At 36.3% G+C, this 19,763-nt stretch overlaps 1 pseudogene; it reads right to left on the bottom strand.

Moving 5' to 3' along the window:
* Positions 1–1,731: 1,731 nt before the first annotated feature.
* On the bottom strand, positions 1,732–16,564 carry LOC139729624 (cytochrome P450 2J2-like; annotated as a pseudogene).
* Positions 16,565–19,763: the final 3,199 nt, after the last annotated feature.

Genomic DNA, 19,763 nt, shown 5'->3' with positions numbered 1-19,763 from the left:
AATTTTGAAAGAAAGCACAACTGTGTAATGAGAAAAGAGGCCCTGAAGTACAGTTTCTATTCAACTGTTTAATCTTCCGAGCCATGCTCTCAGTAATGCTTGGGACAAAAGGGAAATATGATGTAAAATGCAAAGCATTAGCATCAACATCTCCGAAGCTATTGGAGTTTGAATTAAAGAAGTTGTAAAGGATTTTTTTTTAAGAAATGAAAGGTGTAAAGGATTTTTTTTAAGGAATGAAAAGGGGCCTCTGAAGATATACCTAATCACACTATTCTACAAAGACGTGTTCTGCTAAAAACACGATTTCCTGTTCGTGTTATGATCCCCAATCAAGATTGTAGAAATTACTGCTCTTGCCGAAAACATGAAAACCTCAATATCGACTCGGTTGAACTTTTTTACCTTTTTTATTCCAATGGAAAATCAAAGCGCGCGACTTTTTGTTGGTTCTTTGATACACGGTAACATATTACAATATATACTTTCTGATTTATGCGTCCAAATCTACCTAAGTATACTTTCAACGAAAGTCATCACTGCTTACAATATAGACAGCTTAGACAGTTTAAGAGATTTGCTTTTAGCATGTACGTCAGCAGAGCATGGTCCTATAGTAGATCAAAAAAAAAAATCGGATTTTCACATCCATAACTTCTAATATGATAACAGTTGTCTGAATGCTATTCCAGATTCTTAAAATTTAAATCTTAAATCTTGGATATATTTTGCAGGAAACCCATTCATTTTGGTAAACTGGACACAGAGAAATGTGGATTGTTGTAAAGTATATGTCATGTGTCCGATTCTTCCAAGGTTAGCAATAAGATGTAGATGCTCTTGGCTCTTAAAGGTGGGGGATTCCTTACATGCGCTACAAAAAAAAAAAATCCTCATTTCTCTTTGACCACTGAAGCAAATTGGATTGGGTTTTTGTAAGAGGTGGGTATTAAGTTAATGTTTCATATCATGGAATTGTATTTAGAATGATTCACTATCTTAAAAGATATCATTGTGTAGAGTCACGTTGTATTTATTTTTGTTGGCGGACATATATGAATTGAGCTCTCTTGGCCTCTCTTTATTTTTAATTTCAAATTGTTAAAAACAAAACTCGCAAATACATGCAGATAATTTTTCGATGTTACTCGTTAGCGTGGTAAATCATAAAAATTATATCGCTAGTGGTAAAAATAAATTTTGAAGATTTTTTTTCCAGTATAGTATGTCAAAATGTTAATCTTCCTCAAAGGTTTAATCTTTTTCGCTTTGTCCTGTCGCAGCAGACACAATTTTATTTTCATTTTAACCTTGCAACATACAACAAATCACCATAAAAAGTCCCATTGGTTCTTAAACACCATAGTACAGCGTACGCATAATTTTTTTTTCATCAATACCGGTTGTTTTAATGTACTTTTTCCCGGTTGCATATACTAAACAGCAATGACATCACATATTTGATTTTACTCTTCGATGCAAGAAATATGTTAATTTTATGCTAAATTTGTACTAAATACATGCATTCTATGTTTGTTTTTTTTACATTCCCACCACTCCTAACTCTTATCATGTCATCTGCTAAGATTTTATCTTAAAATGTCTGTATGAAAGCATTCTGGCTCGTTTTTTGTAGAGTGTGGCGTAGCATTGCCGCGGTGGTGCGTCAATCCCTTTATGTTACACTCCTCATAAGCCTTGCTGGACTCTCTTGGCGTGATTTAGTGACATTTATCGCTGTATGGCGCATGTTGGATACTTCATGGGTGCTGTGGTAAGTCCACTTACGCCCTGCAAGCTTGGCTTGGGATGGCCGAGTGGAATTCGAAACTCGAATCGCTGGAAGAGATTGGTGAAGAATAGGAAAACCTCCATTTTGGCCAGTTGAAGCCCCAGACACTCTCGGCGACCTGTGCACCCAACAATCAAGATAAAGTGACACAGAGCTTTACAAGAGTTCTACTTCCCAGAAAATGGCTTATGCTATAATATAGCATAATAATATATATTATTTAGATGTGTTAGACCTATTTTGATACTTTGTGATCGTATCAAACAATACAAATGAGACATGGGCATGAATTATCATTTCTAGTTATTTCTGCTTATCTACTACTTTTCGTTATTTTTTCCAACTTTATTGAAATTAAGCCCTTCATTTGCGATTTTCAACTTTCATCGAAATTAATTACAAAAAGAAATTTGCAAAGTGCACTGAGAACCTCTCTACATAAGTGACTGAATAATCAACTTGTTGATTGCTGTCGCTAACCTGGAAGAAAAAAAAGATTTGTCTTAAATGTAACCATGCCATTAGAAATGAATTTGATAGTATGATGTAATCGGTGTAGTACAGTAAGATGAATGAAGAAACAGTAAATGAATAAATAAATGTAACAGTTGAGTAACTAAATAAGTATAGGACCTATGCAAAGACAGAGCATCGCAGCGAAAGCCACAAAGCATAAGAATAACTGTCTAGTTATATTCGTAGACAGACTTAATGAGTCATCTGCATTGCATAAAATGGGAATCTTGGAGACAAATAAACTAAAGAAATCAAGTTTAAAGAGGGAGAGGGTGTCACATTTCCTACACTTCCTTGTTGCATTAACTATTTTGCCCAGACTGGCCTCTACGCTTCACGATGAATAAAAATAATAACACGCATGTAACTTAGAATGAATGGTTAACATTAATCCAGAATTAGTGCAGACATCATTAACTACCCATACATTGTTTATTGATCAGACTTCAATGCATTTCTGGGACATTCTTGTTTTGCGGAGACGCGTGATGAACAAAATGTGTATTCTTAAATGTCAGGTTTCTTGATGTTACTTTTACAACGATGACGTACCCTCTCCTATGATGTGGTATTCGTGAGGTTTTTACTGCATTCATTACCCAAAATTAGATAACTAAGATTTGCAAGCACAGATGCACTTACCAATGCCAAACGGCATCCACGCGTCACTTTTAATGACAGTTTTCCCGTCATCAGACAGGAATCGATGTGGCTTAAACTCTTCTGGATCCGTCAAATCCTTGCTGTCATGTGGGGATCACAATGGTCCCTTGAGGTATGGTGTAACCAAACAGCGAAACATCGCCTGAAGTTTTGTGGGGCATCAAGTTTGGTAAAATTGGTCTCAGACGCATCACTTCAAGTATGGTTTATAGCCTCGCAGAAAGGTAAATTCTCCCTGTCGCACAGTGTTGGCTGTCGGCCCTGCCCCAACAACATTGTCCAACTCGTCCTGTACCTGTTAGTTTACGACAAGGCAAATGCACTGTTCATTTATAAGTAGCAAATAGTTATCTTTGATTTTAATTCTCCTTAGGAAGAGGGTTCTAATGGTTCCTTCAGGGAATATTATTGGTGAGCTTTAGCTCAAGTTATCTGAATTGCAAGTTACGGGTGAGAGGTATTCACGCTTTCATTATTTTATTATCTAAACAATAAAGGGGGAGAGGGGATAGATGACAAGCAGGACTTGCTGGTCAACTTGGACAAGGGAATCTTTGTACATTCCTGCCTCCACGCGCTCCCTTTGTATGACTCTTTAAAATAGCTTACCCACGCACATCTCATGTATAATCGTGGGCCAAAATGACCATTAACAGACAAACGGAAAGGTTTAAGAACTATGATATTTTCTCTCTCTTTATTTTTCAGTGTGTATAAACCAGTAGGCAATTCCTTGATCCTCTTCCTTTCCATTTCGGAACCCATGATACTGTTTTCTTCAACGCACCCTCTTTCCTGTCCACATAAATGGCTTATGGCGTCATGAATTACATGCATCATACATCTTCCTCTATAGTGTTACCAATTCTCATATTAGCATCCTCCTGAAAGGCCCCCAAAAAGGCAATGCCTTTATCATTGCTGGCCGATTATACATATTATTATAATATAGCCAAACAAGTCGGATTTGCCACGGTCACAGTAATAAAACTGATAATTGATTTTTGTGGTAGAAAAAAAAGGACATAGTCGCAGTGACTGGCAAAGCTACCTCTTCTTAATGATGCATACGACTGTATAGGGAAAAAAAAAAAAGAAGATTTTTTTTTTCTTAGCACGTGAGCTCTTAACCTACGAATCCGGACGTAGACTTTTATATATATATTTTTTTTAACATGCAGAGAAGGATATCGTACGTGTACGCTGTACACCAACATTGTCATTTCATTTCCATTTTTTAAAAAACGTGTAGTGTTACATTCAAATGTGGACATAATTATGCAGTTTGCAAACGAGTACAAAGAGTTTACCTTTCGTTGTACGTCTGAGTAGGTCATCAGGTAGAGAATCATCCATGACAACGTCAATGAGGTTGTCTCCAAACTTGCGGCAAATAAGTCTAGGACGGACCGCCAGAACTCTTCCAAAGTGAACACATCAGATATGATGATATGATATATCAGATATCAAAAAGTTCGTTTGAAACTCACGGCCCCAAGGGGTGTAAAGGAGGAAAGAGAAAACGTTCACGGGATCAGAATCCGATACGCTGATGAAGAGCCTGGTTATCGAGTCTACTACCTTCTGGTATTCCACGTCATCATAATCGAATCTCTTACCAAACACAAGTTGGCAGATGATATTCGAAGTCGCCTTGTTGAGGTACTGCAGAATCTCAGTGGGTTTGCCTTGGGCAGCCTCGATTTCATCACCAAGGTACTTTGCCTCAAGGTTAATTTGAGGTTCGAGGCTTTTCTTACCCATGCCGAAAGCCCGTAGAGTGACGAGGCCAAATTTTCGGAGATCATTCCAAGACTTTCCATTGCTCCAGACTACGGAAGCTGAGTTAATGATAATACAAACCAAAGAAACAGTTATCAACTCGTTTTTTTTTTTCTTTTTACAAATGTATCTCTTATGCATATAGACCTATATATATATTGCAAGATTTGTCTGAGTTTAACAAATTAGTTTCATGCTAACTTTTAGGAGTACATCAATATTATTGAGTACACTCGGGCTGGTGTCTATTGGAAATGCGTGTTGTAGTAAAGATAAAAACATTCTCAATGGGTTATAGATTGGAAAGAATTCAGGAAATTCGGTTTATGTAATAAATCTAATGAAATATTTTAGTCTCCTTTAATTTTTGTCGAACATTGTTGCTCGTCAATGATGCAAAGTCTATTACAAGGCTTCATTTTTTTTCTCCCATTCATATTAAAAGCAACTGAAACACAATAAAGATTCGCATGCGCGTAAAGGGGAGACTTGAAGGCAGGGACAGCGATTGACTGTGTCATAAAAGCGTGTAAAAAATGTAGCAAATTCGGTAACTTCATATCGCAATATGTAATCAGTCACCAAATGAGTGAAGTGAAGTGTTCTTTACTATTGGCACTATTAAAGGGAACGAGATATGAACAGCCTTAAAACATTAAAACTTACAGCTCTTGTTCTTATCCGGAATGCGTTCCAGTATATGCTTTGGAACGAAGCGATCAGAAAAAGCCTCGCCGTTCTTTACCAAAGCCTGCCTAATGGAGAGTTTGTCATTCAAAACAACGGTCAAGTACGGTTCCTTCCGCAAGCTGAATATGGAACCGTGTCGTCGAGCAAGATCCTTGTCGGTCTCGTGGCTCGGTCGTCCGCCAAAGCGGTAGCCTGCGAGCGGTAAAGACCACGGACCAGGGGGCAAGTGTCAAAATGAAACTGCACAGTCCAACGAGTAGAGCAGTGGAAATGATTGACATGTTTGAATATTTTGATTTCCCTGTTCTAGCATAAAATTGACAGCTTTGACCCAATGCGACGTCACGCTACAAAATGGTCGTTGAGGCCTTCTCGTTTATCGTTTACTAATTCCACGATATAATAGTCTAACTTCACACTATTCCAGCCAGCAAATATGGTAAACCCAGCATATAATATTAAATTATAGGTATGATTACAAAGTGGACTTTGCTCAATTTGAATTCATCAACACAGCTTTGTCATTGATAAAGGTTAGTATGTCGGTACATAGGGTTATTCAAGTATATACTCTGGAATATTATTAGTTACCCCTATAAAGCCTAAGGGGGAGGGCAGATTTTCATTTGCCACTCCTCTGTCCTTAATCCAATGCCAACCAAATTTGGTCATTTTTGTCCTTAAATTGTATTGCAAGCATTTTGATGTATAATTTAGTTATATTTGATATTGCTGGTTGACATGGCAACCGTAAACTGACAACCACGTCGGTGAGATTTTGCTTATTTCTGCTCCAATATCAAAAAAAACAATATTACAGTGTAAGAAGTGGGTGTTTCTTGGCTGAAATTTTCCGAAGAAGCAAAATGCGAAGTAATAATGGTCTTTAAATATTTTCATTATTTTCTTTGTTTTGACGTGAAGAAGGCATAAAACAAGAGATAAAATACAGACAATTGAAAACAAGAGTATTTCCAAAAGTCTGCCCTTATATTCTGTGGCGTTTTTATTTCTTCATCCAAGTTATGTCCGTAATATCATTAGTTTATCATATTACCAATCTACAAACTCAAGATTTTAATATTATGTATATATGAAATTATTCATTCGTCTTATGATAGAAAATAGCTTCTTTGATGTGCATATAAAGTTCTCATAAAATGAGTTGATGATTGTCATGCGTTACATAAATCACAACAGATGTAACAGTTCTTGTTGATACTAACCTTCACTTATAATGGATTGTAAATGAACAAGTCACGAAATACTCGTGCTCACGAATATAATTTCTACATGCTTGTAACATGTGCTTCGTCTGTTATAACTATCGAAAAATTATACAGGCCAATCTCTTCATGAGATCAACTAATCATTGCCTATAGCCACAATCTTATAGAAAGGGGAAACAGTCAACGTGCTGTAATGAGAGAAACGAAAAAAAAAAGGAAGAAAAAAATTAATGCACTCTGACACGTCAAACTATTTTGACCCTTCTCAGATACAAGGGGAGCACATTGTGCCCAATGTAACTTTTTGTTATCTCATGTATCATCGTTATATTCGGCACATTGCTGCTGGAGCAACTCATACTCTACATGACCTTACATTTCAATTTCTAAAAGTCAACATGGGGCGCTATTTACCAAGATATAAAGAATTACATAGGGAATATGCCAAAAAACATGCCCTGTCTATGTAATCTCTTTATCCCCAGTATACGTCTTATTACATACCAATCATTTTCAATGATTTGTTGATATGATCCTCGTATAGGGGAGAGATTTGCCTGTAGCATTTTCGATAGTTGTAACACACGAAACACATGTTACAAGGATGTAGGAACTTTATCGGTGGGCATGAGTATTTCGTGACTTGCGCATTTAAAACCCCTTATAGGTGATGGTTAATAACAACAAGAGCATCTGTTGTGATTTATTTAACGCATGATAATCATTAATTGATTCTATGAGAATTTTATATGCGATTCAAAGAAGCCATTTTTCAATCATACGACGTAAATTATTTCATTAAGGCAACAAGATACAACAAGTATAGTAATGAATAATCGTAATTAGACTGGCACAACATTATACCTGGATTATCAGAAATTTGTATTCCATTCAGCAGTTTTCAAATATATTCATTTGCTTTCCTTTTGAAAAGATTTATTGATAACCACCATCACATCTATTTCACCTCATAAAAGATGAAACCTGTTTTACAAGCATGTATTATAACAACCTTGTTCACGACCATTGCGAGTCTGCTTCTACAGTTGTTCACTTACATTATAAATCCTGAAATGAGAAGGATCAGAGCAATACAAATAATTATTTAATCAAAAGATGTGATATACATAGCGAAAAACGGTCGTTAAGTAATTCTCCGAGAAGCTTTTTTATTACAATATATGAAGAGTTTGTTTGCAAAAACCGATAAGTCCATTTTTGAAGATTTGAAAGTACGGTCTGTGTCATAAAGTCCAAAATGATACCTATTAAATGATATATTGGCCACTACATATAAAGGTATATTTTTGAAGTTATGATCAAAAGAAGCAAAAATGTTCTTATTATTCTCTTTATTTTTCTTGACCTTTAATCGCAAATATCTCCATTTGACAAATATGGACTTATCGGTTTTTGCAAACAAACTCTTCATATTGAAGTCATTTTTTTCATGAAATGAATAACTTTTAATATGACATTGTCTTATGTATACAATAATTATGAATCATCATAATAACACACGATCTGATTTATCAGTGACTGTCTTCAAATGCGTCACGAGATCTAAATGTCTATTTTGCATATTTAATGTTGTTTTTGTTATTATTAAATCATTTTTAAAATATTTTTTAAACCGAATAAACACATTTTTATATAGACAACAAATTAAGTCATTAGCGATACTTATATTTTATATGCAACATCAAAACCCAGACCAAACTTGTAATCTTTGAATATAACATTTTTGTTCGATTGATAGGCATATCAAATAAAATACTTGAAATAAACGAAATTACATAAGGCGAACGTATATAGTGAAAAGGCTTAATAAAACAAGCTCTATGGACTTGTAGGTTTTTTTTTTTTATTCTAGAAAGTGAGTAAATGATACATTCTCTTCTTCCTTCGCAACTTGTATTCATACCCTAGCATGTAGCAACTTACATTGCGAGTGATAAAATTATAATTTTGATAAAAATCTAATTTGTAAATATGTAAAATGTTCATCCTCCGCAAAGTTTTGATACTTTAATAATGTCTTAAAGGGACGACTTTATTTCTTTGATTCAAAGAAAAACACAAAACTGAGATATCCTATGGTTCTTCTGAACTATGCCAATTTCATCTACAGTACCTCTCATATAGGCAGTACGGTATTATATGCTGAAATATTACTGAGATGGAGTGTATGTTTCTCACACCACTCCTCAGTTTCATTACGTCATCAATGGATCCGTAAGCATCTGCTAATAGATGTCATCTTATAAAGAAGGTCAGTACCAAAGCATCTTTGCTGACATTTTGTAGAGTCGTACTTAACATATATTGGCAGTGGCACCGCAATATCTTAATGTATCAATCAAACACTCCACAATTCCCTTGCTTCACATTCTTATTGATATACATGTTCTACTGAGATTCAACGCTGTGCGGCGCATGTTTGATACGTCGTGGGGGCTGTGGTAAATCCGCCGACACCCTGAAAGCTTGGTTGTGTTTGGCCAGGAGGAATTCGAAACACAAATCGCTGGAATAGATTTGTGAAAAAAAGGAAGAGCTCCATTTTGGCCAGTTGAAACCCCAGACACTCGCGACGACCTAATTCATGCAGGAGTCAGATGAAAGGACAGGATAAGGGTTCAAAGTCCTTTATTTGTCACACTCATGAATCTTTATCATTATCGTTATCTGATACAAGAATACTTTGATTATGTCGATTAATAGTCCTATGTTTATCATACATCAGCAATAAATGAAAATTTTAATCAAATGATTGTCAAAAATAGAGAGGAAAACAACTGATCGAACAATTCAAATTGACTTATCAATGAACTGATTGGTCACGCTTGATTAATTAATAAATAAATTCATTAAAAAGTGCATACATTAAGAAAAAAACAATAGCGCGAGAGGTAACGCATCACAGGCGAGGGAGGTATAGGTTAGGAAATAGAAAGAGATATACGTTATATCATAAAGATAGTGGAAAGGGACAACTGCATGGTAATTATTAAGTTGATAGAGTGTTTGTTGAAAATAAAAGATTAGTTGTATTTTTTGCATTTCTTTGCTGCAATGATTATAATCTACCCTCATAGTCTTGTCTCTGTATCCAGTCCTGTCTCTGTATAATAATGATGATCACATGGCACGCACGTTTCTGTATCGTTCTTAGGGACTTATCAACCTGTGAATTCTTCATTAAGTAGAATTTCATCCATTTTTTCCTAAGGATTTTCTTTCGTGCAGACACAAAAACTGAACTTGCTTTTTGTATAGAGGAGTGTTAAATTTCTTGTACAAACAAAGATGACAAAATCTTTTATGTGTCTTTCATTTCATTTCAGTTCATTTCAATAATTTTATTTCATTTCCAGCAATGCGAAATATTTACACAAACGAAATAAAAAAAAATATCAGTACATTTTAGGGACAAGAAATACAAAATGACAATAATACGCGTCACTTTTAGATGACTTTGAATGTAACTCGTTCCATCCAAAATGAAGCTGACGTGGTTGACAACGTAGCTTGCACATTGGACAATAAAACGAATGCTCAATGTATCTAATGATATCAAAGAAGCATATTACTTTGATAACAAAAAAACAAACACGTGTACACTTAAATATATGGCCTACTTATACAAACAAACACACAGACGGACAGAAAAAACACCAATGATCTCTCTTGTTAAAGAGGAGAGAGAAAAATAAAATATAGCAGAAAGAGTGTTTTGTGGCATAATTGAAGATTCGACTACATTCACTACACAAATGATAACTATGTTACCGATATAGGAAGCACGACACCTACCAACGCCAAAAGGCATCCATGCGTCACTTTTCACGACAGTTTTCCCGTCATCAGACAGGAATCGTTGCGGTTTAAATTCTTCGGGATATATCCACTCTTTACTGTCATGGTGAACAGCCCAGATGTTGGGGATCACAATGGTCCCCTTTGGAATGGTGTAACCGGACAGCGAAACATCGCATGTAGTTTTGTGAGGCACCAAGTTTGGTAAAATTGGGCTGAGGCGCATCACTTCAAGTATGGTAGCCTCGCAGAAAGGCAGATTCTCCCTGTCGCTCAGTGTTGGCTGTCGGCCCCGCCCAACAACATTGTCCAACTCGGTCTGTACCTGTGGGTTAGGAGCAAAGCAAACTCATCGTTGCATGCCACAGGCAGTATTGTTAGAACATTTTTTTTTTAATAGAAGCGATAAACATACCTCAAAGAGAAATATTCAAGGTGATGAAATCTTACACATAAAGCTATCAATGACCCCCCCCCCCCCACACACACACACAAAACAATTGCTATATGTAATAGCAATTGTTGGACCCGGTTTTAGGACAATTCATTCAAGTGCTTTACATAGCCCGATAAATACGTTGAAACACAAGCAGAAATCGTATAACATGATGTGAAATAAGGAATGTGGTGATTCTAGGTGCTTACCGATGATTGCCATGAGATCTGATAAGATCTAAGACGATAACAATGACCCGGAAAGTGGCACTTGTGATAGACATTCACAACAATTCTACAATCGCGCAGTATGATGGCCCATTGCATCATGATCGACGCTCTTTATAACGGATCGTAATATTGTAGGAACGCAGCACAAAACCCAGCTCACCGTCTTCTGCACGGCGTGCTGTCTCCTTGATCTCTAACGTCATAAAACCACCTTCCCCATAACAAAAGTGACATCTATCCCTGGCTTCTCATAGAGTGCTCCCAAATCACAAATTACAATTATTCTTTTTAAGTAGTCGTACTTACACCCTATACGGTATTAGACTACTTGTCGATTGCCAATTTAGTTAGAATAATAATTCATAAAAAAATAATAATTACAAATGCTGCTGCCAGTTTTTCCTTGTACTGCACATAATGAGAAGTTTCAAAATCAGTTATGAATGAAAACAAGCATGATAATTTCTCCGCAATACAAAATTGACTTTTTGCGTTGTTCTATTCGTGCAGAGGAGACGTAACACGAATATATTTCCATTGTAATTTCCGTTTCATATTAGAAGTAGTTCACAAAAGAACTTCATACCAATGATAGTACCTTTTGTTGTAGGTCTTGGTTCGTTATCATGTAGAGAATAATCCACGACAACGTTACCGAGGTCGTCTCCAAACCTGCAGCAAAGAAATCTAGTAACACCCGCCAGAACTCTTCAAAACTGAACACCTGCGATATGACGTCATGTGCGATGAATGCGTCCACCATGCTGCGAATGTTGCTTTTCTGAAACGTGTCGCGGTGGCGATGCATTTCAGAAAAAATGAATTTCTTTGCTTTCTGAAAGTCAGTCCTAAGCTCGATAGAATCCGATACGCTGGTGAAGAGCCTGGTTATTGAGTCTACTACCTTCTGGTATTCCACGTCATCGTAATCCAATCTCTTACCAAATACAAGTTGACAGATGATATTCGAAGTCGCCTTGTTGAGGTACTGCAGAATCTCGATGGGTTTGCCTTGGGTAGCCTCGATTTCATCACCAAGGTACTTTGCTTCAAGGTTAATTTGAGGTTCGAGGCTTTTCTTACCCATGCCGAAAGCCCGTAGAGTAACGAGGCCAAATTTTCGGAGATCACTCCAAGACTTTCCACTGCTCCATACTATGGAAGCTGCGAAATAATAATCGCAAACCAAACGACTAATGTCATAAGAATTTCTAAGCGTACGTACTAATCACCATTTCCATGCATTATATAGTCCTAAAAGGTTGTGTTTCCATTTTTAATGTTTTTTTTTACATGTCCAAGTGTCATAGAAGGATCAAAAATGTTTAATTTAAAAGTTATGAATATGTATTTCAATTAAGTGATGGACGTTCAATTAAAAAAAAAAGAAATATCGCTATGGCGACTGGTATGCCTCCGCCATAATGCATGATTCTCCTAATAGGTCTAGATAGTACATGTGGACAATGTGTGATTACATTTTCACAAAATTGGCAAAATGTTAAAATGACAAGTTTGTCACAAATGTGTTGAATGTTCACCTTCCTTAACCTAGGTTTAATTGGATGAAAAAGAGAGCATGTATTTGGGGATTTGAGGACTTTAACTTGACTTCGACCTATTCATACATTTATGCATTGAATAATTTTCAAGGTATGGAGAAAAGTGCAATTTCTGTATTGAATAGTAAATTGTTACCATTTTCGTCTGGCCTGTGACCCTAAAATTCATAAGATAATCACTGTCAGGCAGAACATGCATAAATATTTAATAAGTTTCAATATAACTTCCGAGATATGAAGGAAAAAGTTGGGTCAGCACTTTCAGTTGATCTTTGACCTTTTGACCTTTGAGGCAAAAAAAAATAAGAAAAAAATAAACTTTTCAGAGAATCTCTGTTAGGTGATACATGCATACGCCAAGTGTTAAAAAAAAAAAAAAAAAACCTGCTGGCATTGCATAAACATGAGGGAAATAGTAAAATTTGAAAGTGTTGCCCTTGACCTTTGACCCCTGACCTTTGAACCCATGAACCCCAAATTCTCAAGATAATCACTGCCAGTCAGAACATGTATATATGTGACCGTGCATCATAAAACGAACAAAAAGTCGCACCCCTTGATTTTACACGAGGACTCAAAAAAGGTGAAATAGTTCAATTGAGTCAATCTTGAGTTTTTCATATTTTCTGAAAGAGCTCTCCTTCTTCTCCGTTATTTCTAAGTTTGGAATCATAACATGAATGGGAAAGTGTGTTTTGAGCGGTTTTTCTACAGCCCTTGTTTGGGGAGAGAGAAGAATGATCAGCTAGGTCTTAGAGGCCCCCTTTCATTTCTTGAAATCCTTTGCACACTCTTCACTTTCAACTCTAATAACTTTTGAAAAGATGATGCTACTGCTTTGAAAATTGACATCTATGAACAGAATATTATGTTAATCAAGAATTTCAGCGAAATCTGATAATCCCTTCATTTTTGTTGCTAAGGTTGTTTACATCCTGTGTTTTGTCCCTCTCATCACACAGCAAGCACGGCTTGGTAAAGATTAAGCACTTGAATAGACCCTGTACAGTATGTCCCAAAAAAAAATTACAACGGGACCCCCCGCAATGATATCTTCAAAAATAGTGAATCAATCTAAATACAAATTCAGGGTATGAAACTATAACTCATTGCCCACATCTTACAAAAAACCCCATTCGATTTGCTTCAGTGGTCAAAGAGAAATGACGAATTTTGTAGAGAATGTTGGGAATCTCTTTTGTCCAAGTTCTGTCTATTATTCACGCACTAGACTGCTAGAGCATGGAATTGCTAAAATTGGAAAAATTAGACTCATGACATGCTTTACAACAATCTACATCTCTCTGTGATCGCTTAACCAAATTGAATGAGGTTTTCTGCAAAATAGAGCTAAGACGTTATATCTTAAGTCCCCGAAGTAGCACTTAGACAGGTCGATCATTTTGGATATCGAAAATTTGATTGTAATTTTTGAGGGACACACTGCAGTATGTCCCACAAAACTTACAATCATTTTTGCATTGATAACATCCAATGTGATTATTTTTTTCAATGCTACTGCAGGGTCTTAAAATGTAACATCTTAGCTCTATTTTGCAGAAATCCCCATTCGATTTGGTTAAGCGGTCACAAAGAAATAGGGACTGTAGTAAAGCATGTCATAAGTCTGATTCTTCCAAGTTTAGCACTTCAATGATTGTGTATGTGAACAATAGACAGAACTTGGACAAACAGATTCCCGACTTCCTCTACCAAATTCCTCATTTCTCTTTGACCACTGAAGCAAATCGAATGGGGTTTTCTGTAAGATGTGGGCAATGAGTTATAGTTTCACACCCTGAATTTGTATTTAGATTGATGCAATATTTTTAAAGATATCATTGCGTAGGGCCCCGTTGTGATTTTTTGGGGGGACATACGGTACTTCAGAGCCTCTTTTCTCAGTTCACACTTTACCAGAGTGTGTGCTTTCTTTCAAGTATTTGGATAGGTTGATAGGAAATTCCATTTGAATTTAGTTATGCATCATTGAAAGCTTAGAGTCTGCTCTTACAGAATCTGTCCTTACTAAAAATCCATGTCTGGCGACTTTTTGTTGGTTTTGTGATGCAGGGTCACACATAGTATGTACCATGAAGATACCTTGAACAATATTCCAAGGTACAGAGAAAAAAGGTGAAGTCTTAATATAATTGCTTGACCTTTTGACCTTTGACCTTTCACCTCATGACCCAACCTTTTCACCAGAGAATCTTAATGGGGTAATACGAGTATACACTAAGTTTCAAGAAAATATCTTCAGGCATCATGTGCACCCAAAAGTTGATAGGCACAACTTCACCCCCTAATACACATACATGCCAAGTTTCATTAGGATACCTCAAAAGATTTTGATAGTTATCCTGTCCACAAAATTCATTACGGACGGACGGACGGACAACCCTAAAACATAATGCTTCCGGCACAACTTCAGATAAGAATAAAATGAAAGAATTCTATTTAGCTCGGTTTCATCGACCAGGCGCTTATTGCCAGTGCAAACAATAATAACAAGTACTCACAATGTCTTATTCGATTCAGTCTGTCAGTTCATTTTATTCCATTTCAGCATGGACCTGCTTCAGCCAATGGCTGTTTATCAGCTGGTACGTATCGACCAAAAAAAAAATGTAAATATAATATGATAGAAAATATAAAGACAACTCGTAGCGGAAAAAAAAAAATACGTTGATAACAAAAAAAAAAGGGGGCATCTTTCCTCCCAATATCCCCCCGTCAATGTCCACAAATGCTAAATCTTTCATATTTGCATTGAGCTTTTGGTTGAGAAATTGGACAGTACTATTCAACCCAAGACCTAATCACAATCTGAAATCCAGCTAATGACGTATTTTGGAGTTAACAAGAAGCTTTTTCCCAACAACTACTCACAGTTAGTAAGTTCTTCGTGACCCCACAACTGTTCCTTTGGTTTGTGCAAACTCGGAATTGGGATTACATTGGTCTTGAATAATCAATAATGCAGTGCACTTTCTTTATAAGAATGCGGTTAGGACGAAATTCCGCTGACAACGGAGCAAAAATTCAGGCCGCAACATTATCTGCTCTATGATTGTTTTTGTGTGTTTTTTTTTTCGTATGTCTGGTTTTTTTTTATGTTTGTATTATAAGAAAAAAACAATGCCGATCTTGGTCAGGACTTCGTTATGACAGGAGTGCACTGTATGAGTGGAATGGAGTGAATTCATGCATTCATTCATTCCATTCATTCATTCATTCATTCATTCATTCATTCATTCATTCATTTTTTCCATCTCCAGCAAAACTTGTAGATACATTTTTTTTTATTTCTTCGCATTAGAATAATTGTGTTAACACTGCAAGATATAATAAATGAAATCTATGGGTATGCAATTTATTGATAGGGTGAAAAAGGAAAAGAACATTCCTTAACTTTCACAAGAATATCATCCAGCAAAATGTGCCAAAGGATACATTTTGAAGTCCTTATTTCGAAATGAGGAAAATAAGTACTGTGTTTGTCTACACTTACCTCTCTTGTTCTTGTCAGGAATGCCTTCAAGTATGTATTTTGGAACAAAGCGATCAGAAAATGCATCGCCATTCTTTACCAAAGCCTGCCTAATGGAGAGTTTGTCATTTAATACAACGGTCAAGTATGGTCCCCTCCGCACGCTGAATATGGGACCGTATCGTCTAGATAGTTCCTGGTAGATCTCGTGGCTCGGTCGTCCGCCAAAGCAGTAGCCTATGAGCGGTAAAGACCACGGACCCGGAGGCATATTTCTCCTATGACGAACAAACCACACAGTTAACATGAAACTGCACAATCCAACAAGTATTGTCGTTGAAAGAACTGCCATTATTCTAATCATTTAATTCCAGTGCATTAGCATAAAGCCAAACGGATTTTTGTTCCTCATACGGCATCACGTGAGAAAAATGACTGTCAAAGAATTGATATTCGCCAATCGTTGTTATCTATTAGAGAATATGTTCATAATCTTTTGACATAAATCTTGCCATCACATGCAATATAACAATTAACCTGGATGAACAGACCTTTGGACTTGGCAAACATTTTTCATGGACTGTACTCAACACAGCTTTATCATGACTCCTATAGGTAGGGTCAGCATGTCCCGTAGTGTTTTTCAAATCATTTATTTACACATTTTTATTGTATTCATCGATATCTCTATTTTTTTTTTCTTGCTGTGTTACCTTTTTAAACATTGTTTCAACCCACCCTTCCCAGTAAACAGTACAGCATATTCATTTTCTTTTGTCACCATATCTCGTGAACAAGCCTAAAACATGAGAGGCCCAGGGCAACTTTCTGGAGGGCATGGTTTCTAATGATATTGATAATTTTAATATGTGAGAAGGGAAATTCACCTAAAAAAAAAAAAAAAGGTTTTTTATCATTATGAAGGACAACGTACACAAAATCGCGTCAGCATGAATATCAAAGCAACGATATCCATTGATATCCATGATCATAGTGACTCTATACTTTGTAACTAGATCTTGTCCACTTGTGATTCTATGTGTACGTGCTAGATAATAACAATCATCGTAATTCCTAATTTATACAGGTAATGATAATTATCCATTAATTTTCTGTGTGCTATTTTTCACTCAAGTTGTAAAGACTGATTTTCCTTTCCCGTACTCAGCCGTGAAGGTGACCGTATTCCATTACGTGATTCAACGTGCAAACAAATAGATATCTTATACAAGTAGAGGGGCGTTCACTACTAACCAAAATGTTTATTTCGTTTGTTGTTAATTAAAACAAACAAGCAAACAAACAAACAAACAAACAAACATATCATTCATCTGGACCTTGTGTTATAATAGGTCATAATATCATTGCTGCTACATGTGACCTTTCTGTGTTTTATTTAGTAACATTGTTTTGCTTGTTTTAATCGATTCTCCCAGTTATAGTTGGTCTTAAAAACAACTGCATTTTAAACTTCCCCTAATCCAATTTATTACGGGACCTGCGGCTGTAGAAGCTAATGCTTTTACGCAGGTCCCATAATATTTTTTGCATCATAACCACAGTTCAATTCGCATGTATACAGACCTTGTGCTTATACCAAATCAAACTATTGTACATTCCGATAAAGTCTCATGTAATTTATGTTTTGTATTATTTTCGTATTTATATACTTTATTGTGATATACGTGAGAAATATGAAAATGAATTGAAATGGAATGAAATGAAAAGTAAAACTTGCGATTCAAACCAAATTCAAATCTAAATTGACTAGATATTTATGGCAATTCTCTGTCTTACATGTCTTAATAAAATCAAGTGCAGATGGTGATCAATTACTTGCACTTATTACAAATTGAATAAGAATGAAAAAGCTTTAACATGCAGCAAAATGCGTCTGTTCAGCCAAGTCTAACGCAATTAAAACAACAACAACAACAACAACTTATTAAGTATTTCTTCAGATATCAGTAGCACCGCTGCAGGGTCGACTTTTGGGAACAAGGACGTCCATTCGTTTTCAGGGTGGGGGATTTTGCTGACACGTGTATACCAAAATGCGCTGACAAGCAAAAACAAAAACAAAGCAAAACAAAGCAAAACAAGCAAAAAAAGTCCGCCACACCTCAGTGTGCCACTCTCTACTAAAGCCGGTTGAAACATAAACATGAATGTATATATATATACATGAAATAAAACAAAACAAAGCAGGAACAAAATGCAAAGAAAAAAAAAACGTGAACACCATTCTGAAAAAAAAAATCCTCCATTTGTATTGATTAGGCTACTTCTGTTGAAATTCAAGAAAGAGTAAAAAAGAATATTCATTACGTATTATAAATCGTAACGTTTATGATAAAATAATGATAAGTACAACAAAGCAGAATAACCACGAATATCATTGCATACTTTGGAAGATAGACAGAAAGGATAGGAAAAGTTACAATGGTTACATGGTTACAATATTACGACCTGATGCAAGCACTATCATACTGAGCCATGTATGCCCAACAAAATGATGTTGAAGAAGAAAAACATACAAACAATAGTAAATACATACACGCATACTCGTACAATGCTTGCTGTTGGTAGGTTATACAGAAGTCCACCGGTATCTTTGTGGTTTTTAATTAAGGATAACTTTTTTTTTATGAACAAAGCATGCATAATATCTGAATATATTGTGGCCTGTTACCAAACGGTATATTACACTGCATTATGATTTTACCCTTATAAGAAATCTAACATCTGCTAAAACGCGACTGATAAGCTCGATTGTCATCGGGACATCGATGATTTCGAAAGCATTATGAATATTGAAATGAAAATTAAACAATTGGTAAAGGTGATGGCGCCTTATAAAGAATGACAGCTCCAAAAGAATTTTGCTGGTTTTGGTATATCTATAGTGTGAGTTCAGCAGTGTCGCGACAAACCTGTGCATCATTTTGCCGGGTGCATGTCACGAGTTCGACTCCCACTATTAAACCATCTTGCCAAAGAGTCATTTAGCCCATGAGTCATAATTATAGTCCGTAAATTATACGTCTCATGAGTTCAACACTATACCCGTTCCATACGGGAACCTGGTGGCCTGTGTACTAAGTCTATGGGGATTACAGAATTCGGTAATTAAACAACGTCATAATAAGACAGGAACATTATATTGCGATTTAATGTCGAAGTTCTGGGCTGCCTTTGAATACCCAATGTCAAACTCATGTGCCTTATCTGCCTAGTTACGAACTCATGGTCTTCATGACTCGTGGGCTGTATGACTCATACACTTTATTTTTTTTTCAGTGTCGATCTAGTGGGATATATGACACATGGATGTCTATCTTGTGGGATGACTTTAGAAACCCTTCCATTCCTTGCCTTGGTCTCTTGATCTACCGCGATACCGCAATGTGCTGATATTTAACGCAGTGCAGTACATGCCGCATGCTTCATACGTCATGGGCGCTGTGGAAAATCCGCTGACTCCCTGCAAGCCTGGCTGGGATTGGCCCGGAGGCATTCGAAACTCAAATCACTGGAATAGATTGGTGAAG

This window comes from Diadema antillarum, unplaced genomic scaffold, assembly GCF_040938485.1.
Source record: "Diadema antillarum isolate AM-2024a unplaced genomic scaffold, OU_Dant_1.0 scf00000002, whole genome shotgun sequence".
Classification (NCBI taxonomy): Eukaryota; Metazoa; Echinodermata; class Echinoidea; order Diadematoida; family Diadematidae; genus Diadema; species Diadema antillarum.
This window is presented reverse-complemented; position numbering and strand designations above follow the sequence as displayed.